Below are 18,355 nucleotides of genomic sequence, written 5' to 3' on the forward strand. Positions count from 1 at the left end.
TTTTAGAGCACCCTAACTCAAAGGGGTCTGTTTTGTGACGGATCTCAACCTCTACATCAAGGGGTCATATGTCATGTTGTAATTCTTACTAAAATTGTAAAAATTGGCACTTTCCACATTTGCTAAACACAGATAATGAAACCCCCCGGCACAGTTCCTTTACGGTCTGTATCCAAAGAAAATCTGATGTCGAAATAATGAATATCCTCTTAATTGGCTCCTTAAAATGAGTTGTCAAAACCAAGAGTCCTGGGCTTTTTATATCACGTATAGGCTGTGAATTAAACTCCAACAGGAAATTTAAGTGACTTAATGTAGGCGAGTTAATGAATTTTAAGTGTGGAGCTTTGGCCCCCGTTCAGCACGATGAGAAGTTTTCCATGTACTTGATCTTTTCCGAAATGTGGATGGATTCAGTTTAATGGCAAGCATAAATATCATTATTAGAATTGTTAGATTGCTTATAAAGGGCGCTGGTGCACATACTGTAGATCAATGCAAAGAGGCAAACATAAAACTTTTATGTGGACAAGAAGAATAACCGAGCTACGTAACCAAAGCAGGCGACGTCCTAATGCTCCATGCACAAAGATGGTGGCTGAGGAAGAGGCACCTAATGAGCTGTCATGTGGGCAAGAGTCACTTCTACAACATCATTGCCTACTGTGCAATCAATTCCCACCAGCGTGCGTGTTACTTCTGGAATTACATGTTGGAAGCCTATCACACTGGCTCCCTTCCAAATTAAGATGGTGGAATCTGTCTTCCCATGCCGACTATAGTTTATTGCTGTGTTGGTCTGTGTGCTGGTGATTGTATTGCTTTGTGGCTAGAGTTGCTGTGGAGTTCTCCCATTGTCTTGTTGTTTCCTCCCTGTTCTTATTTTCCTCTTAAGCTTTTATTGTCTTATACCTCTGTGTATGTGTGCCGTGAGATAGAGTTGGCTCCCTGACTATTTAAGATGGTAAAATCTGTCTTCCCATGCCGACCATAGTTTATTGCTGTGTTGATCTGTGTGCAGTTGTGTCCCAGTCCTGAGGGTGATTGTATTGTTTTGTGCTTAGCATTGTTGTGGAGTTCTCCCATTATCTTGTTGTTTCTGCCCTGCTCTTATTTTCCTCTTAAGCTCTTGTTGTCTTATACCCCTGTGTATGTGTGCCGTGAGATAGAGTTCGCTCCCTGACTATTTAAGATAGTGGAATCTGTCTTCCCATGCCGACTATAGTTAATTGCTGTGTTGGTCTGTGTGCTGTTGTATCTATGTTGGTCTGTGTCCTGCTGGTGATTGTATTGCATTGTGCTTAGGCTTAGAGTTGTTGTGAAGTTCTCCCGTTGTCTTGTTGTTTCTGCCCTGCTCTTATTTTCCTCTTAAGCTCTTGTTGTCTTATACCCCTGTGTATGTGTGCTGTGAGATAGAGTTTGCTCTCTTCCTATTTAAGATGGTGGAATCTGTGTTCCCATGCTGACTATAGTTTATTGCTTTGTTGGTCTGTGGGCTGTTGTGTCCCAGTCATGCTGGTGATTGTATTGCTTTGTGCTTAGAGTTATTGTGGAGTTCTCCCATTGTCTTGTTGTTTCCTCCCTGCTCTTATTTTCCTCCTAAGCTCTTATACCTCTGTGTGTGAGTGCCGAGAGATAGATTTTTGGTTTCCCCTGTTTGTCTATTTCTGTTAGCTTTATTACTCCTTGGGTTGGGGAGAGAGGAGGTATAAGATCAGGGCTGGTCATAAGCAGGGCTATGAAGGCGACTCAAACATCCCCACCATCAGAGGTAACTCTGAGATCAGGGATATATAGAGTCGCTTAGCCTGCTGGCCAAACTAGGAGCCCCTGTCTCTTGCTTTCTCCCCACTCCACCGTGACAGTTTGTTTTTATTTTATCCTTGGACACCATGGCTTAAATTTGTTGATAATGTACCTGTTGCTTTTTCCAAAGAGATGAGGAGCTAAAAATAGGAGACCATTGATCTAAAAAATAGAGGTCTTTATTGAGTAAACTCTTACATTTAACTTAGAGTCTATCCCGGTGGTCTCAAACATGCGACTTGCCAGGAGTTGGAAAACTTTTTACTCCGGGAAGCCTTCTCAGATACATATTAGTAGATATAGTTCATGCATGTCTTAAAAGACAAAAATTAGAGACCACTTGTCTAAGAGACCACCTGTCCATTGTCTACGACCAATACCTAAATTTAGCCTTATCAATGGTCTAGACTAGGGGTTTCCAATGTGTAGATTGCCAGCTGTCGGAAGGCTTTATGTGATCACTTTACAGATGTATAGAGGGAGTTGTGGTATCTGCAAAGCTGGAAACCCATGAATTGAAGACCACTTGCTTACAAGACTAGGGTCTTTAATGCCTCATGTGCACTTATGGGCACCATCTCTTACTTCAATCGTCTTGAGTTGACAAGTGGTTCTCAGCCTTTGGCTTGCCGGTTCTTGGAAAACTACAACTGCCAGGATGTCAACCTGATGGATGCATACTTAAAGTTATACTATTTGAAGAGGGGTTATAGACCATTTAATCTTTAAGTCCTGAAATAATCTGTCACGGGGTGCTTCTCTGATATCACACAATGAAGCGAGAGATCAGTGAGCAATCCAAAGAACCTTTATTCCATGCAAATCAGAAGGTCCATAAAATAATCCACCATACAGAGGGTAAAATAGTCCAGTAATGAGATAAATGTCTGTACATGAATTATACTCCTCCAGCAGTCCTTTTCCAGGCAAATCAGGGTTTCTCAAAATCTCTCTGGGATTGGACTTAGCCTCAGTTTCCCACACAGAGGATGAATCCTATTGCTTCTCTAGTGCAGACCCTTATCTACAGTAGGTGTTGAATGGTCCCCAGCTGGTGCAGACCCCTATCTAGGTTGCATGATCCCTGTCTAGTGCGAACCCTCGGTTTTGCACGGTCCCCGGCTAGTGCAGACCCTTTTCTTGGTGTTGCATGGTCCCTGGCTGGTGCAGACCCTTTTCTCGGTGTTGTACGGTCCCCGACTGGTGCAGACCCTTATCTTGGTGTTGTACGGTCCCCGGCTGGTGCAGACCCTTATCTCGGTGTTGGCTAGTGCAGACCCTTATCTTGGTGATGCATGGTCGCCGGCTAGTGCAGACCCTTATCTAGGTGTGGCACGGTCCTCGGCTATTGCAGACCCTTATCTCGGTATTGCCTGGTACCCGACTAGTGCAGACCCTTATCTCAGTGTTGCACGGTCCCCGGCTATTGCAGACCCTTATTTCGATGTTGCACGGTCCCCGGCTAGTGCAGACCCTTATCTCGGTGATACACGGTCCCCGGCTAGTGCAGACCCTTATCTAGGTGTTGCACGGTCCCCGGCTAGTGCAGACCCTTATCGAGGTGTTGCACGGTCCCCGGCTGGTGCAGACCCTTATCTCGGTGATGCATGGTCCTCGGCTAGTACAGACCCTTATACGAGGTTTTCCACGGTCCTCGGCTAATACAGACCCTTATCGAGGTGTTGCACGGTCCCTGGCTAGTACAGGCCCTTATACGAGGTTTTCCATGGTCTCCGGCTAGTACAGACCCTTATACGAGGTTTTCCACGGTCCCCGGCTAGTACAGACCCTTATCGAGGTGTTGCACGGTCCCCGGCTATTGTAGACCCTTATCGAGGTGTTGCACGGTCCTTGGGTAGTACAGACCCTTATACGAGGTTTTCCACGGTCCCCGGCTAGTACAGACCCTTATCGAGGTGTTGCATGGTCCCCGGCTATTGTAGACCCTTATCGAGGTGTTGCACGGTCCCCGGCTAGTACAGACCCTTATACGAGGTTTTCCACGGTCCCCGGCTAGTACAGACCCTTATCGAGGTGTTGCACGGCCCCCGGCTATTGTAGACCCTTATCGAGGTGTTGCACGGTCCTTGGGTAGTACAGACCTTTATACGAGGTTTTCCACGGTCCCCGGCTAGTACAGACCCTTATCGAGGTGTTGTACGGTCCCCGGCTATTGTAGACCCTTATCGAGGTGTTGCACGGTCCTTGGGTAGTACAGACCCTTATACGAGGTTTTCCACGGTCCCCGGCTAGTACAGACCCTTATCGAGGTGTTGCACGGTCCCCGGCTATTGTAGACCCTTATCGAGGTGTTGCACGGTCCCCGGCTAGTGCAGACCCTTATCTCAGTGATGCATGGTCCTTGGGTAGTACAGACCCTTATACGAGGTTTTCCACGGTCCTCGGCTAGTACAGACCCTTATCGAGGTGTTGCACGGTCCCCGGCTAGTACAGACCCTTATACGAGGTTTTCCACGGTGCCCAGCTAGTGCAGACTCTTATCTAGGCGCTTATTACATGAGTAAATTTCCATTTTGCAATCTATTTTCTAATGCTGATTAACGCAGTCATTTATTAGCCGCAGTAGTCGTGTTATTAGCCGCTTCTGGTTTGTTTGCTGTTTGGAAAGTCATTTGTTCTGCGCTAATGGAACATTCGCAGCTTTAACAAAGCAGAACATGAAGTGAGAACGTCATCGGTGGGAACAATTTACTTCTCGTAGACGGGCACCCTTCTCCAATATCAAGTGGGGGACTTTATTTTTATTTTTTCGCTCTGACAGTGGCTTTCCAGGGAGCTCAAAGGCAAATAACACAGGTCATGAGAATCAACATAAGACATAACAGGTTGAGAGCGACCTTGTGTCTAGTCTGAGTGCGCCCTGCATTGTCTCATATTTTAAGGGTACAAAAACATGTACAGCTGCACTCTGAAAAGCTAAAATATGCAAACATGAAATGTAGGAAGTTTGACACTGCATTACTACTATTGGAAAAAAATGAGATACCATATTTTTGGGATTCTAAGTAAAAATTTGGGAGGAAAATGAGGGGTGCGCCTTATAATGCGAATGAGATGCTCTGTCAGTGGTGCGAGGCTGTGCTGGCTGCGGTGGGCGCTGTGTGGAACAGGGTGGTGCAGCGGGTGAGATGCTCTGTTGGAGGTGCGGGGCTGTGCTAGCTGCGGTGGGCGCTGTGTGGAACAGGGAGGTGCGGTGGGTGAGATGCTCTGTCAGAGGTGCGGGGCTGTGCTAGCTGCGGTGGGCGCTGTGTGGAACAGGGAGGTGCGGTGGGTGAGATGCTCTGTCAGAGGTGCGGGGCTGTGCTAGCTGCGGTGGGCGCTGTGTGGAACAGGGAGGTGCGGTGGGTGAGATGCTCTGTCGGCGGTGCAATCTTCAAATAATGCCACCAGGATTTGGCGCATGTACAGATGAGATCTCACATGTCATTGAGCCAAGAGCTCAATCTGCGTAGGCGCCGATTCCGGACGGCATTATTTGAAGATTGCACCACCGACAGAGCATCTGGGACACCCACCGCACCGCCCTGCTCCACACAGGCTCTGCAGACAGCACAGCTGCCCCCACCGCAGCCAGCACAGAAAGCCACACAGCAGCCAGCACAGCCAGCATTGGTCTACTCCAGCACCCCCCGCCTCCTGTGACCCCGGTCCAGCACCGCTGTCACACCCCTACAGTAAGACACCACCAGAGTATGAGACGGACCCAATTTTTTGTTTTTACCTTTTTTATCTCTAAATTTGGGGTGCGTCTTATAAAACGAAAAATATGGTACTTGGTATGCAAATCGGCCAATTCATGTAAGCCCAACAGCCAACGACAAGGTGCACCTGTATTTGTCGGGACCTTATCCTAAGGCCCCTTTCACATTTTTTTTGCTCCATAACAGTGAATGGCCCTGTCGGGCGCATGCGTCCGGAGCACGCTTTGCAGAGTGGGGGAGGGGCGGTCTGGACGGATGCCCCGACGGGACCTGTGGACGTAGAGAAAAATGCAATGTGAAAGGGGCCTTATACACCTTTATCCGGTATAAAAAATCTACAAGTAATGGGCAGTTAGGATCCAGCTAAATGAAGGCCATTTCTTGTAGCTACTGACTAATCAAAAATAGTACTATTTATTATATAAATATATATTGACTCTGCACCTGCATATTAGCCATGACCCTTTTTTGACTGTGGTATTATTCAGCTTCTATTGACTTTTTAAGACACTTGGTACGTGTGTACTCATACGAGGAATTCCCTATTTAATCCCATTCATTCCCATTATTATTCTGCATTTTTAATATCTGGATGTACATTATTGATTTTGGTTCCTGAAGAAGGAGTCATACGGCTCCAAAACGCGTCGAACAATAAAATCAAATATCCTAATCTCTATTGATCTTCAGTGATCTTCTTCTGGTGGTGCGGATTAACCCTTTTCTTCCATCTCCTCCAATAATATCTGGTGTTGGCATATATCTCGTCCTGCCCCGGCAATGGTTTCTCAGGTAGTGTTGGTAAATTCTGCTTGTGAAGTGGTTTGCATTTACAAGTTGGGCGTAATTGCTAAATTTCAGCTATGAATATGACCTGTTGGGGTGATCTCCTGCCGCGTCCGTCTCTTCGATGACATCTACTACAGCCGCTTACTACTTAATGTGCAGTTAAGAACCTTTTCAATTACTGGTCCTTTTAACTGACCTGTTAACTGCTTGTTAGCGAGCGCAGAGAACGCACTTTTGGTACTTTTCTGCCCAGTTTCACCTAACGCGGTGTGCTAAATTTACCATGCTGGTAATTACGGCCATTAAAGGGTAATATTCTGAGATTACACACTCCATTTCCCACCAGTAGTGATCAAAATTCATGATCAATGGTTTAGCATTGCTAACTGCTCCCTTTATGGGTCCTGGGGGTTAGGGGGAGCAATGTGATAAGAGATGCAGTCAGTCTGCTGAGAGCCATCCCATAATATCAGTACAGTATTGTGTTACTCACCGTCACACTTTGCAGACTAGCTAAACACTGCTCCCTGTTACAATATGTTTTCTACAATGTATCGGTCTTGATTCTCTTGAGACTCTGCTCTCTCCAGTGTGTTCTGTGTGTTTTCTGATTGTCTGTATTTTCCAGATTCAGGCTTGGTAGGACGGACCTATTCGGTCGTGCCTCGTTTCGGGGGATCGCTCTGCATTATCTTGAAGCCGTTTTACCCAGAATGCTGCCGGTGATAGTTCCTGCTCTGCAGTGTATGTTTCTGGTTCTGATCTTGTCCTGTTACCTAGTTTCCCATTTCCCGTTCCCTTGCTTCCCCTTCCTTGTGTCTACCCCTGGCCTCCCTGGCCTCCGGCTTGTTTTGTGACCCCAACTCCGCTTGCTCCTCTGTACTTACATGTCCTCTCGGCTCCCAACCCCAGCTTGTACTCTAATCACGGCTCTGCTCCCCTTCTGTACCTGACGCTACTTCCTGGCTTACCAACCACCGGCGTATACATGACCTCGGCTTCTCTTGCTCCTCTGCACTGACATGACCTCCCAGCTTCTGACTCTAGCTTGATCAACTACTCTACAGACCATCCCCACTTGGGTATTGGTGACCCCTAGTGGGCTTCCACATTACTACACCTTGGTGCTTGACATCATTCTAGTGTACCTACACCCCCTAATGGTGACATCATTGTAGTGTACCTGTGCTCCTGTGTCCCAATGGTGATGACATCCTTGTAGTGTACCTGCACCCACCTGGTGGTGACATCAATCTAGTGTACCTGCGCCCACCTGGTGGTGACATTATTCTAGTGTACCTGCGCACACCTGGTGGTGACATCAATCTAGTGTACCTGCGCCCACCTGGTGGTGACATTATTCTAGTGTACCTGCGCCCACCTGATGGTTACATCATTCTAGTGTACCTGCGCCCCCCTGGTGGTGACATCATTCTAGTGTACCTGTGGCCCCCTGGTGGTGACATCATTCTAGTGTACCTGCGGCCCCCTGGTGGTGACATCATTCTAGTGTACCTGCACCCACCTGGTGGTGACATCATTCTAGTGTACCTGCGCACACCTGGTGGTGACATCATTCTAGTATACCTGCGCACACCTGGTGGTGACATCATTTTAGTGTACCTGGGCCCACCTGGTGATGACATCATTCTAGAGTACCTGCACCCACCTGGTGGTGACATCATTCTAGTGTACCTGCACCCACCTGGTGGTGACATCATTCTAGTGTACCTGCGCCCCCTGGTGGTGACATCATTCTAGTGTACCTGCGCACACCTGGTGGTGACATCATTTTAGTGTACCTGGGCCCACCTGGTGGTGACATCATTCTAATGTACCTGCGCCCACCTGATGGTTACATCATTCTAGTGTACCTGCGCACACCTGGTGGTGACATCATTCTAGTGTACCTGTGCCCCCTGGTGGTGACATCATTAAAGTATACCTGCGCCCCCCTGGTGGTGACATCATTCTAGTGTACCTGCGGCCCACCTGGTAGTGACATCATTCTAGTGTACCTGTGCCCCCTGGTGGTGACATCATTATAGTATACCTGCGCCCACATGGTGGTGACATCATTCTAGTGTACCTGCGCCCCCTGGTGGTGACATCATTCTAGTGTACCTGCACCCCCTGGTGGTGACATCATTCTAGTGTACCTGCACCCCCTGTTGGTGAGTGTCACGGTATCAACTTGTAAGTATAAACACTGTTCCTTTTGACAATATGTTTTCTACAATGTATCAACTTGTAATGTAACTATTTACATGACAATGTCCCCAGCATCACAGACATAGGGTCAGATTTCTCTTTTTCCATAGATTTTACAACTTGCACTAACCAGCAGGGGGTGACAGTGAGTGGGAATTAATATATGGACTACTTAAGTCCAGAGTGTAACAATCAAAATGGCTCATAGTGACTGTTCATAAAAGGGGTTCTCAAGAGGGGGCCCGCCGTGGGATACCTCTGTTGTAGCTGTTCTGTTTTGTCACAAGTCAGCTTATGGGATCACCAGTGAGGTTCTCTTGAGTTAGGCCTCTTCAGACCTAATCAAGATCGAGCGCTCGGAGAGAAAAGACCAGCATCCATGTGGGCATGATCAATTTCTTCTGTTTATTTCATCAAAGTACAGTTTATTTATACCATTTACAGATCAATGTGATATTGCAAAAGAAAAAGAAAAAACTTCGAGCTGAACTTTACTAATTGTTCATATGACCTTTAAGTTTTAGCAAAACAAAAATGTAGAGTCATGCATATGAGATAAGAAGAACATTTAGAAACCATAATAATCCTTGAGTCTGTCTCTTATTCCGTAGGCTCCATAATGACTATGAACTACCATCAGATATACTTACTAATAACAATAAATCTTTAATAAAGAAAAAGAGAAACTATTAACCCTTCTATATCACCTCCTCTAATATTGCCTCTTAGTAATCACATAGCAATCAAACTTGGGGCAGCTGCAGGCTGCTATTTTTAGGCTGGGAAGGGCCAAATAACTATGTACCCTCCCAGCCTAATATTAGCCTCCAGCTCTCGCTTTACCTTGGCCAAGTTATTTTATTTTTTTAAAATTAATTCTTTTAGTTCCCAGCAGCCACCTGGGAGTCAGAGATGCATCCAGGTATGTCCCCCAAGCTGTTCCTATTCCATTTCAATGCTTTTTCCATCCATTTCAGTAATTTAGCGCACCCCTCCCACCCTCCTGTTAGGGTTTTTCAGAAAAATTCTTGAGTTTCCAATTGACTTCCATTACTCTTGTTACTTGGGTCGAGCACATCCAAGTGACCGTCCTGGTCAATTTGAGCACCCGCACTCAAGCAGTTTAGTGCTCGCTCATCACTATTGAACACAGTTTTGATAAGACAAAGTAAGGAATCGGGGCCCTTGGTACAGACTCTCACGGTGTGTAATGTGTGACGCAAAGACATGATCCGTAAAGTGTAGTCAGTCAGGAAGGTTTCAGGACAGGAGAAGTTTTTGCTCAATATGAAAACTCACATAGAAGGTCAGGGCAGGAGGCAAACAAAAGCATAGCAGCGCCAGCGTTAGGAGGCTACCAGCACAGCAGCTCCAGCAGGTAGGAGGCTACCAGCCCCATAAGCTCCAGCAGGTAGGAGGCTACCAGCACAGCAGCTCCAGCATGTAGGAGGCTACCAGCACAGCAGCTCCAGCAGGTAGTGGGCTACCAGCACAGCAGCTCCAGCAGGTAGGAGGCTACCAGCCCCATAAGCTCCAGCAGGTAGGAGGCTACCAGCACAGCAGCTCCAGCATGTAGGAGGCTACCAGCACAGCAGCTCCAGCAGGTAGGAGGCTACCAGCCCCATAAGCTCCAGCAGGTAGGAGGCTACCAGCACAGCAGCTCCAGCATGTAGGAGGCTACCAGCACAGCAGCTCCAGCAGGTAGTGGGCTACCAGCACAGCAGCTCCAGCAGGTAGGACGCTACCAGCACAGCAGCTCCAGCAGGTAGGGGGCTACCAGCAAAGCAGCTCTGGCAGGTAGTGGGCTACCAGCACAGCAGCTCCAGCAGGTAGGAGGCTACCAGCAAAGCAGCTCCAGCAGGTAGGGGGCTACCAGCACAGCAGCTCCAGCAGGTAGGGGTCTACCAGCACAGCAGCTCCAGCAGGTAGGAGGCTACCAGCACAGCAGCTCCAGCAGGTAGGGGTCTACCAGCACTGCAGCTCCAGCAGGTAGGAGGCTACCAGCACAGCAGCTCCAGCAGGTAGGAGGCTACGAGTGGGCATGTAGTAAACCAGTGGAGCTGGCACTTAGGGCAGAAAGGGCAAGCCTGGCAGGGCGTCGGGGGGTATAATATTCCTAAGTCCTGGTGGGTTCTTGAATTGGTCCAAACACCCAGTAATATAAATGGTGCGCGGCAGGAAAGGAGCCTGGTGCTGATGTTGCATTAGGGCTCAGTCGTTCCCTGTATAATCCACATCTAAGAATGTATTACAACCACATAAAACCCCATAGTGTTCCCCACCCACAGGCTTCTCCAGAAATTCTCCCAGTCCACATATTACACTCATATCCCACAACATAATGGCAGGTAGATTTATTTTTCCGGTGTAAATATTTTCTAAAAACCTTGTGCGCTTTCTTCACCAAAAGTGCTACGGCTCCCCCGGACTCCCGCTGTGCACCAGCAAACCGAGCGACAAGTGCCACACTTAAATATCAAGGAAAAAATCCCCACAAATCCTCTGCAACTAGATTTGACAAATGTAATTTTTCATCAGTCTCCGCCATTCAAATCTTTAACGGCTGCAGCTGAAATTCGCGGCTTAGAGCAGACGGCTCCGAAATAGCAAGTGAAAGGCAATTAATTGTGTATGACTGAAAGCTGTTGAGGTCTATTTGGGTAATTATATTTATTCAGAAGGAACAAGGAGAAAAGGAAATTTTGCATTTTGTAAATACAGTTTGACCTGCAGGTAATTTTTTTTTCGATCTGTGTAATTCCTGCTCGTGGCACGTACGCTGCTCGGTAATCACTGAGCTCTACTCTGACTTGTAAATATGTAAATGAGCATGGATTTTTGCATATCAATAGCCATCGACTTTTCTGCTTTTTAAAGACCAAAGACCGATACCTGGAATTAGGTAGAATAAATAAATAAAATAAAAGTAGCCTTTAGGGGAGCAAAGTGAACCCCTACTTTTTTCCTCCCGCAGAGGTGCAACTAGAAGACTCCAATGGGTTCCATTATTAAAAAAGAATTGTTTACCAAAAAATGTATCCATAGCCATCATTTCCAATTTTCTGGGGACAATCTAAAAAATTGAACCACATGGGCAGTGTCATGAGTGTATCTCGTTCGAGGGAGACCCTGGGTGAATCTGGTGCCAGAAAGTCACAGCGCCTCGCTGCTGGCAGGTTGATAACATCTCCTTGCTTGTGGTGCAGCAATGGTTAAGCACCCTTTCCTGCTTGGCTGCGGGCTGTAGCTGCCAATCTCAGGTGCGGCTCTTTGGGATCACTCCCCTTCTCTAATTAAGTCATGTGATCTGTTCAAATGATGCCAGTGGTAGAAACTGACTCCTCATTTCAATGTGGTCCGCTTTGGAAGGAGCCTGCTCTGGAAGAAGTTTGTCGTGTTGTGTGCAGCGGGGGTGTTGGCTGCACTGACGCCACCTGGAGTGTATTTTTTTCCTTGCATGTCTATTTCCCCTGTTTGAATTCCTTCTCTTGTGTTTCTGTGTTGTAGGGGGGAGTCTAGTGAACCTGTCAGCCTACTAACTAGGAAGGGTGAGTTTAGGGCCAGCTGAGGGAATAAGGTATCCTGCTTGCGACAAGTTGCAAGAACCTGTATAGGGACACTAGGGAGCTCAGGAGTAGGCTTGAGGTCAGTTCAGGAGGTGCCCCCTCACTCCTCTCCCTAGTGGCAGGAATCTTCGTTGTATTGTACCCCGTGTCCCCTGTGTGTTGTAACATCTTCTGGTGGTTTACTAGGTACTAGATTAACCCTGCTAGTCACGTGCATAACAGGCTGGCTGAAATTTTAGAGCAATCCTGAACAGTCTTAAAGTGAGGCTTAAATAGACATTAATATTTATATTAATTGCAGGCTGCAATTTTAGGGCAATCCTTGACAATCTTAAGGTGGGGCTTAAATGGACATTAATATTTGTATTAATTGCAGGCTGCAATTTTAAGGCAATCCTGGAATCTTAAAGTGGGGCTTAAATAGACATTAATATATGTATTAATTGAAGGCTGCAATTTTAGGGCAATCCTGCACAGTCTTAAAGTGGAGCTTAAATAAGATTAATATTTGTATTAATTGCAGGCTACAACTTTAGGGCAATCCTGGATAGTCTTCAAGTGAGGCTTAAATAGACGTTAATATTTATATTTAATGCAGGCTGCAATTTTAGGGCAATCCTGCACAGTCTTAAGGTGGGGCTTAAGCCTAGAACGCATACCTGGGGCCTCGCAGGCCTGCTAGGTCATTTGTTTTCTATGGTAGATTGTTATGCTTGCGCGTTCTAGGGTTAAATAGGCATTAATATATGTATTAATTGAAGGCTGCAATTTTAGGGCAATCCTGGATAGTCTTAAGATGTGGCTTAAATAGACATTAGTATTTGTATTAATATTTTGCATCCAATTGTCTTCTGGTGATTTCTTTATAGTCCCCCTGGAACTTTTCTTCGTGACATGCATGAAGGCTCCTTCTCTAACCTGGCCTCAATCATGAAACATGGCAAAACTCCTGTCTCCAAACCTGCCATGTCTCACTTAATACAAAGTAGGGAGACACCTTCTCTGACCCTTCCAGCCTCACGCGATGAAATGCGGAGAACTTCCTCCTTTCTCCATGTCCCTTGGCCTCACGATTATCATTATGTACAGGAGGTCCTCACCACCTCCTTTGACCATTTACTGCAGGCATCACCAATGTTCACACCTTGTTCGTCGACTTCTATGTCTCCAATTTATTATTAACCTAAAGACCCCAACCAAATCATTAATAGGCAGCAATGTAGGAAAGGGTTGTTTCCTATAAAAGTGGTCACTGTTACGTCCAAAAGGGATATCGTAAAGGCTCTAAACATCATAGAGGAGACCCCTGCTTTGGATATCCTTCTATGAGCTGGAACAAAGAGCCATAATTTGCCTGTTGTCTGACCCCAGCATGTCCATATGTTACGACGTTGACCGTCCAAATACATGGCCAAATGCATCTTCCTTATCAATAAGAGTTGATTAGACTGGCCCCTCACTATATTCTGAACCCCTAGTCTCAGTGGGTATACAGTATCTAGATTTCCTCTGAAGATTTCTGCTCCAAAACCTAAGAAATATCCCACCTCTTTTTAAGATGGGAATATTGACTTGGTTGAGGTTAGCCTCTTATTCTTAAAATTTTTGGGATGCGAGAAGGATATTCTTTGTACCAAGAAGCCAAAAATTCACTCATGTTTAGATGTGGACATATAGAATCTCATTCTCTTACCTATCTATGATATGTTATCTCAAGCGCCAAAATACCTCTCTCTTACAAGCGATGGGGTAGACACATTATCCTCAGGTCATCGCGTATCAAGATGGACTGGTCTATGAGGTATGAATCATTACCAATGGCGTAAACTCAAGGAAAGGCTCAAAATAAATCCCCTATAGGAAAGTGAGTCAATATTTCATGAAGGAATGAAGTGTAGGATAAAGGATCCTAAACCAGCCTACCCCATTTATGGGAAGTCGCAAATCCATGTAGAAGGTGGATGGACCTGCCAAGACTGGAGCTTCCAACCCCATAGTAGCCAAAGGTCAATGTCTTTGATTATATATATACTTCCACCTTTTTTATAACTGGAAATTAGTAAAAACAATAGTGACCTTGTTGAGGAAGCTTTGCCCGGTATGTTCTCCTTACGGTTTCTTCTCTTTTACCAAGTCAACAGAAAGAACAAGATGTGGGGAAATGACTAATGTTTGCGTAGAGCTGGTCAAACAAACCTAGAAGATCAGCGCACGTCTCCATAATATCATCCCTTGTATTCACTGTTTGTTAACTTGTTCAGAAAACCCGTAGAGTATGGGCCAGAGAGGGAATCGGAGCGGGTGTTTGGCCTCCTGTTCAGAACACATCATCTGTATTGTCTGAAGGCCAACAGGTTGCGAAGAGGAAATTGTTTCAACGAAACTTTCAACCATCTTATTTGCAGATAGAAACTGGGAACTTGTCAATGAAAAGAACAAAAAAATACTAGTGCTGTTATTAGAGCCTCTCCAGTAGCTAAAGGTACACCCCTGTACACTGTGTTATTTAGGAACTGAGGAGACAAGTACATTTTGGGACCAAAAATGATTCTGTAGCGCCACACGGGGCAGGTGTTTTGACCTACTCGTCGCCGGGCCAGGGGTGCAGATCCTCTGCGTCATCACGGGTTGGCTTGGCCCGGTTCCGTTGAACTGAGGCATACAGGAGGGGAACAAGGGCGGTGGACAGGAGACAGGAATGAAGGATGAGGGTAGTAGGAAGGATGGAGTTGGTAGTTTGAGGTGGAGGATGGGGGTGACGGTGAGAAAAGTCTTTAGATGATTGTGACGCTACCTGTGGTATGAGGCCAGGTAGGCGTCCGCTGCTGTGGGTCTCTCACCGGGGCAGACGTTGTGTGCTGCTGAGATGGTATCTCTCCACACAGGCGGGGCGGGCCCCAGCAGGATGGTGGAGGACAGGGGGGGTGGTAGTCCCCGTTGGCGCCGCAGAGCTGGGGGATGGCGATGGTTAAGGGAGAGGCAGAGGCAGTGGCTGCGGTTCCTTTTCTCTTTATGCACAGGTTGTTTAAGCGCTACCCCAGAGTACCGCCTCTGCCACGATGGGCTCCAGCCGATCCCGGATTTGTCGGCAGTCACCGCCGGTGCCCGTGAAACTCCGTTAGTGAAGTGTCCCTCGGTTGCTATCCGTAACCCGGGCCGAGCCTCCAGCTCCAAGCCACGGGCCCACGAAAAGAGTAACTCCAGTTGTCAGTGCTAGGTGCAAATCCCTAGTTGTGCCCGGGAAGGTTCTGTCTAAAGTGTGTTGGGTGTGCCCAGTTCTACCCCATGTGGTGCCCACCCCCAGTGATTGTCCTTGCGACCGGCAAGTCCCATGCTTCGTCATGGCTGGCTCCCCTGTCTGCCCTAGTTCACCCTCCTGTAAGTAAGCACCTACTGTTGTTTGTGTGTGTTTTGTGAAGGCACCGGCAGGTTAACCCCCTCCTAACCCGGGATAGAGATTATCCCTGAAAAGTGTCGTAATACCCTGTGGCGCCTGAAACCCAGGGGTGCCACACTACAATATATAGATTTTGTCTACAGTATTCCGTTAAACCCTTCCAGTTCCATGCTACGGTTTTGAGGCACAGAAAACATACATTTTAATTAAGATGACCTAAAAAAAAATGCTATGGATGGTGATTCTGGGGATTTTAACCCTCTTTGATGCCAACTTGATGGCCAGTAATGTTTTTGGACTATGGAATAGACTCAATAGAAGAAGACTAAATAAGACAAAATAAGAGGACAACTGAAGTTGACTTTTACCTCTTACCCAAAAAAGGTGCGTCGATGATACTCATTCAAGGGTTCCACCCAAGAGCGAACAGGCATAGCATGTGTTACGAGACCCTTAGGTGCAGTGTAGCCAAACCTGGTTGATTCTCCATGTATCCTTCCCTAACTTTTCTTTTGATTTGACACATCCTGAAAGGAATAAGAGAACTTGGGGAAAAAAGAAACTTGATTTTTGATACTCTGTTGGGTGAGGTTTCTGCTATCAATGTTTTTTGTATCATGCCATGTGAATGAATGAAAGATAAGATAAGTTAAAGCATAGTTCTCATCACAAATCTTGGCTTCCTCCTGACTTTCTGAGGGTGATTAACCGGCATCATGAAGCAGCTGGTCCTGTGTACTCTAAGATGCTGCTCTGCACTAAAGATGCCCAGGATTAGGAAGTAATATTGCATTTCACATTTTAGCTCAGCACTTACAAGCTCTATTGGAAAGATCTTGTAAGCGTTGCAATCCTTGGCTCGAAGGCCGGTCAAGACAGCAGTGGTTGGTATCATACGAGCAATAAACTGTAAAATTAAAAATCCTTTCATTCTTGAGATCAAAAAAAGATTTTTCATAACAAATAAATTGCAAAGTTGCTGGTGTTTTTCAAGCAAGTTGTCATTTTTACATTTATGATATTGAGAAAAACCCTTTAAGAGTGAAGACATCTTTACTTGCTACGGGGAGCAGGACCCATCGCATTAATGGAATTCAAGGTTTTCAGAACTTAGCATATCAGAGTGCAGCTATTTATGTTAGAATATATTTCATGTTCAGTTTGTACCTGTTCACATTTGTCTGTTAGAACGTGCCATCATTTTTTATATTATGGTCATGCACTCCTTCCCACCAAGTCAAGGCAATTTCTAATTTTCTGTTATCTGGTTCCTGCCTGCCCATAAAATTGTAGGCTTTTCAGCCTGGGTAGAAGCATTTAGGTAGGGATCCAGTAAAGAGATACACCTTGATGCTGGCTGCTGGGCTCATATAAAACTGGCCTTTTTTATGAGCTAAGTGTTTCAATTTTTACATTTATTTCCTTAACAGAAATGCATGTCCAAATTCCTATTTTCAATATCTGCACACCTTAGTGTCTCAGAGTACAGCTGTATATTTGTTACACTATAGTTCATGTTCAGTTTGCACCTGTTCACATTTGTCTGTTAGGAGTGCCATCAATTTTTGCATTTTAGTTATAGATTCATGCCTTCTGACTGAGCACTTCTTCCCACCAGCTCACGGCGATTTCTAATTTTTTTTATTATTAGGTCCCATAAGATTGTAGGCTTTTGCAGCCTAGGTAGAGGCATTTAGGTAGGGATCCAGCAAACAGGTATGCCTTGACACTGGCTGCTGGGCTCATAAACAACTGGCCTTTTTGTGCACTAAGTGTCTCAATTTTTACATTTATTTCCTTAGCAGTAATGCATGTCCAAATTCCTATATTCAATATTTGGATGCCTTGGTGTCTCAGAGTGCAGCTGTATATTTGTTAAGAGTATATTTTATGTTCTGTTTGCACCTGTTTACATTTGTCTTTTAGGAAGTGCCATCAATTTTCTCATTTTAGTTATAGGGCCATGCCTTCTGACTGAGCACTCCTTCCCATCAGCTTAAGGTGATTTTTAATTTTCTGTTAGCAGGTCCCATAAAATTGTAGGCTTTTTCAGCCTGGGTAGAGGCATTTAGGTAGGGATCCAACAGATATATATGCCTTGATGTTGGCTACTGGGCTCATAAAAAACTGGCCTTTTTTATGCACTTTGTATCTACATTTTTAAACGTGTTTCCTTACTAGTTATGCATGTACAAATTCCTATTTTCGATGTGTCTATACCTTAGTGTCTCAGAGTGCAGCTGTATATTTGATACATGTTCAGTTGCACCTGTTCACATTTGTCTGTTAGGAGTGCGGTCAGTTTTCTCATTTTAGATAATAGGGTCATGCCTCTGAATAAGCACTCCTTCCCACCAGCTTAAGGCAATTTTTAATTTTCTATTGGAAGTTTCTTGCCTGCCCATTAAATTGTAGGCATTTAGGTAAGGACCCAGCAGATAAGTACGCCTTAACACTGGATGTTGGGTTCATATAAAATTGTCCTTGTTTATGCTCTAAGTATCTCAATTTCTACATTTACTTTCTTAGCTCTCGCTCTTCTTAACTATATAATTGTTGGTCCAAGTGTGATGGTACTACATGCATATGGGGTGCCCTTCAACCAGGACCCTATGGAGATAAGAGCCCTTCACCCACTATGCAATTAGGGATTAGGCTCTAATTTTACAAGTGCCAGAATTGAGTTACTTTCAAAGCTTTGTGAAGTTACTAGTAATGAAGCGATCTTGGGAGGAACTTTAGTGGTATCAAGGGCATGGAGGCCGCAAGGAGTTGAGTAGTAGGCAACTAAAATCGGGTAGTATGGCAAATGTCCAATGTGTGAATGGTGCCACTGAAGGGAGAAGTCATCTAACACTTATTGC

This window comes from Anomaloglossus baeobatrachus, chromosome 2 (genome assembly GCF_048569485.1).
Source record: "Anomaloglossus baeobatrachus isolate aAnoBae1 chromosome 2, aAnoBae1.hap1, whole genome shotgun sequence".
NCBI classification, from domain to species: Eukaryota; Metazoa; Chordata; class Amphibia; order Anura; family Aromobatidae; genus Anomaloglossus; species Anomaloglossus baeobatrachus.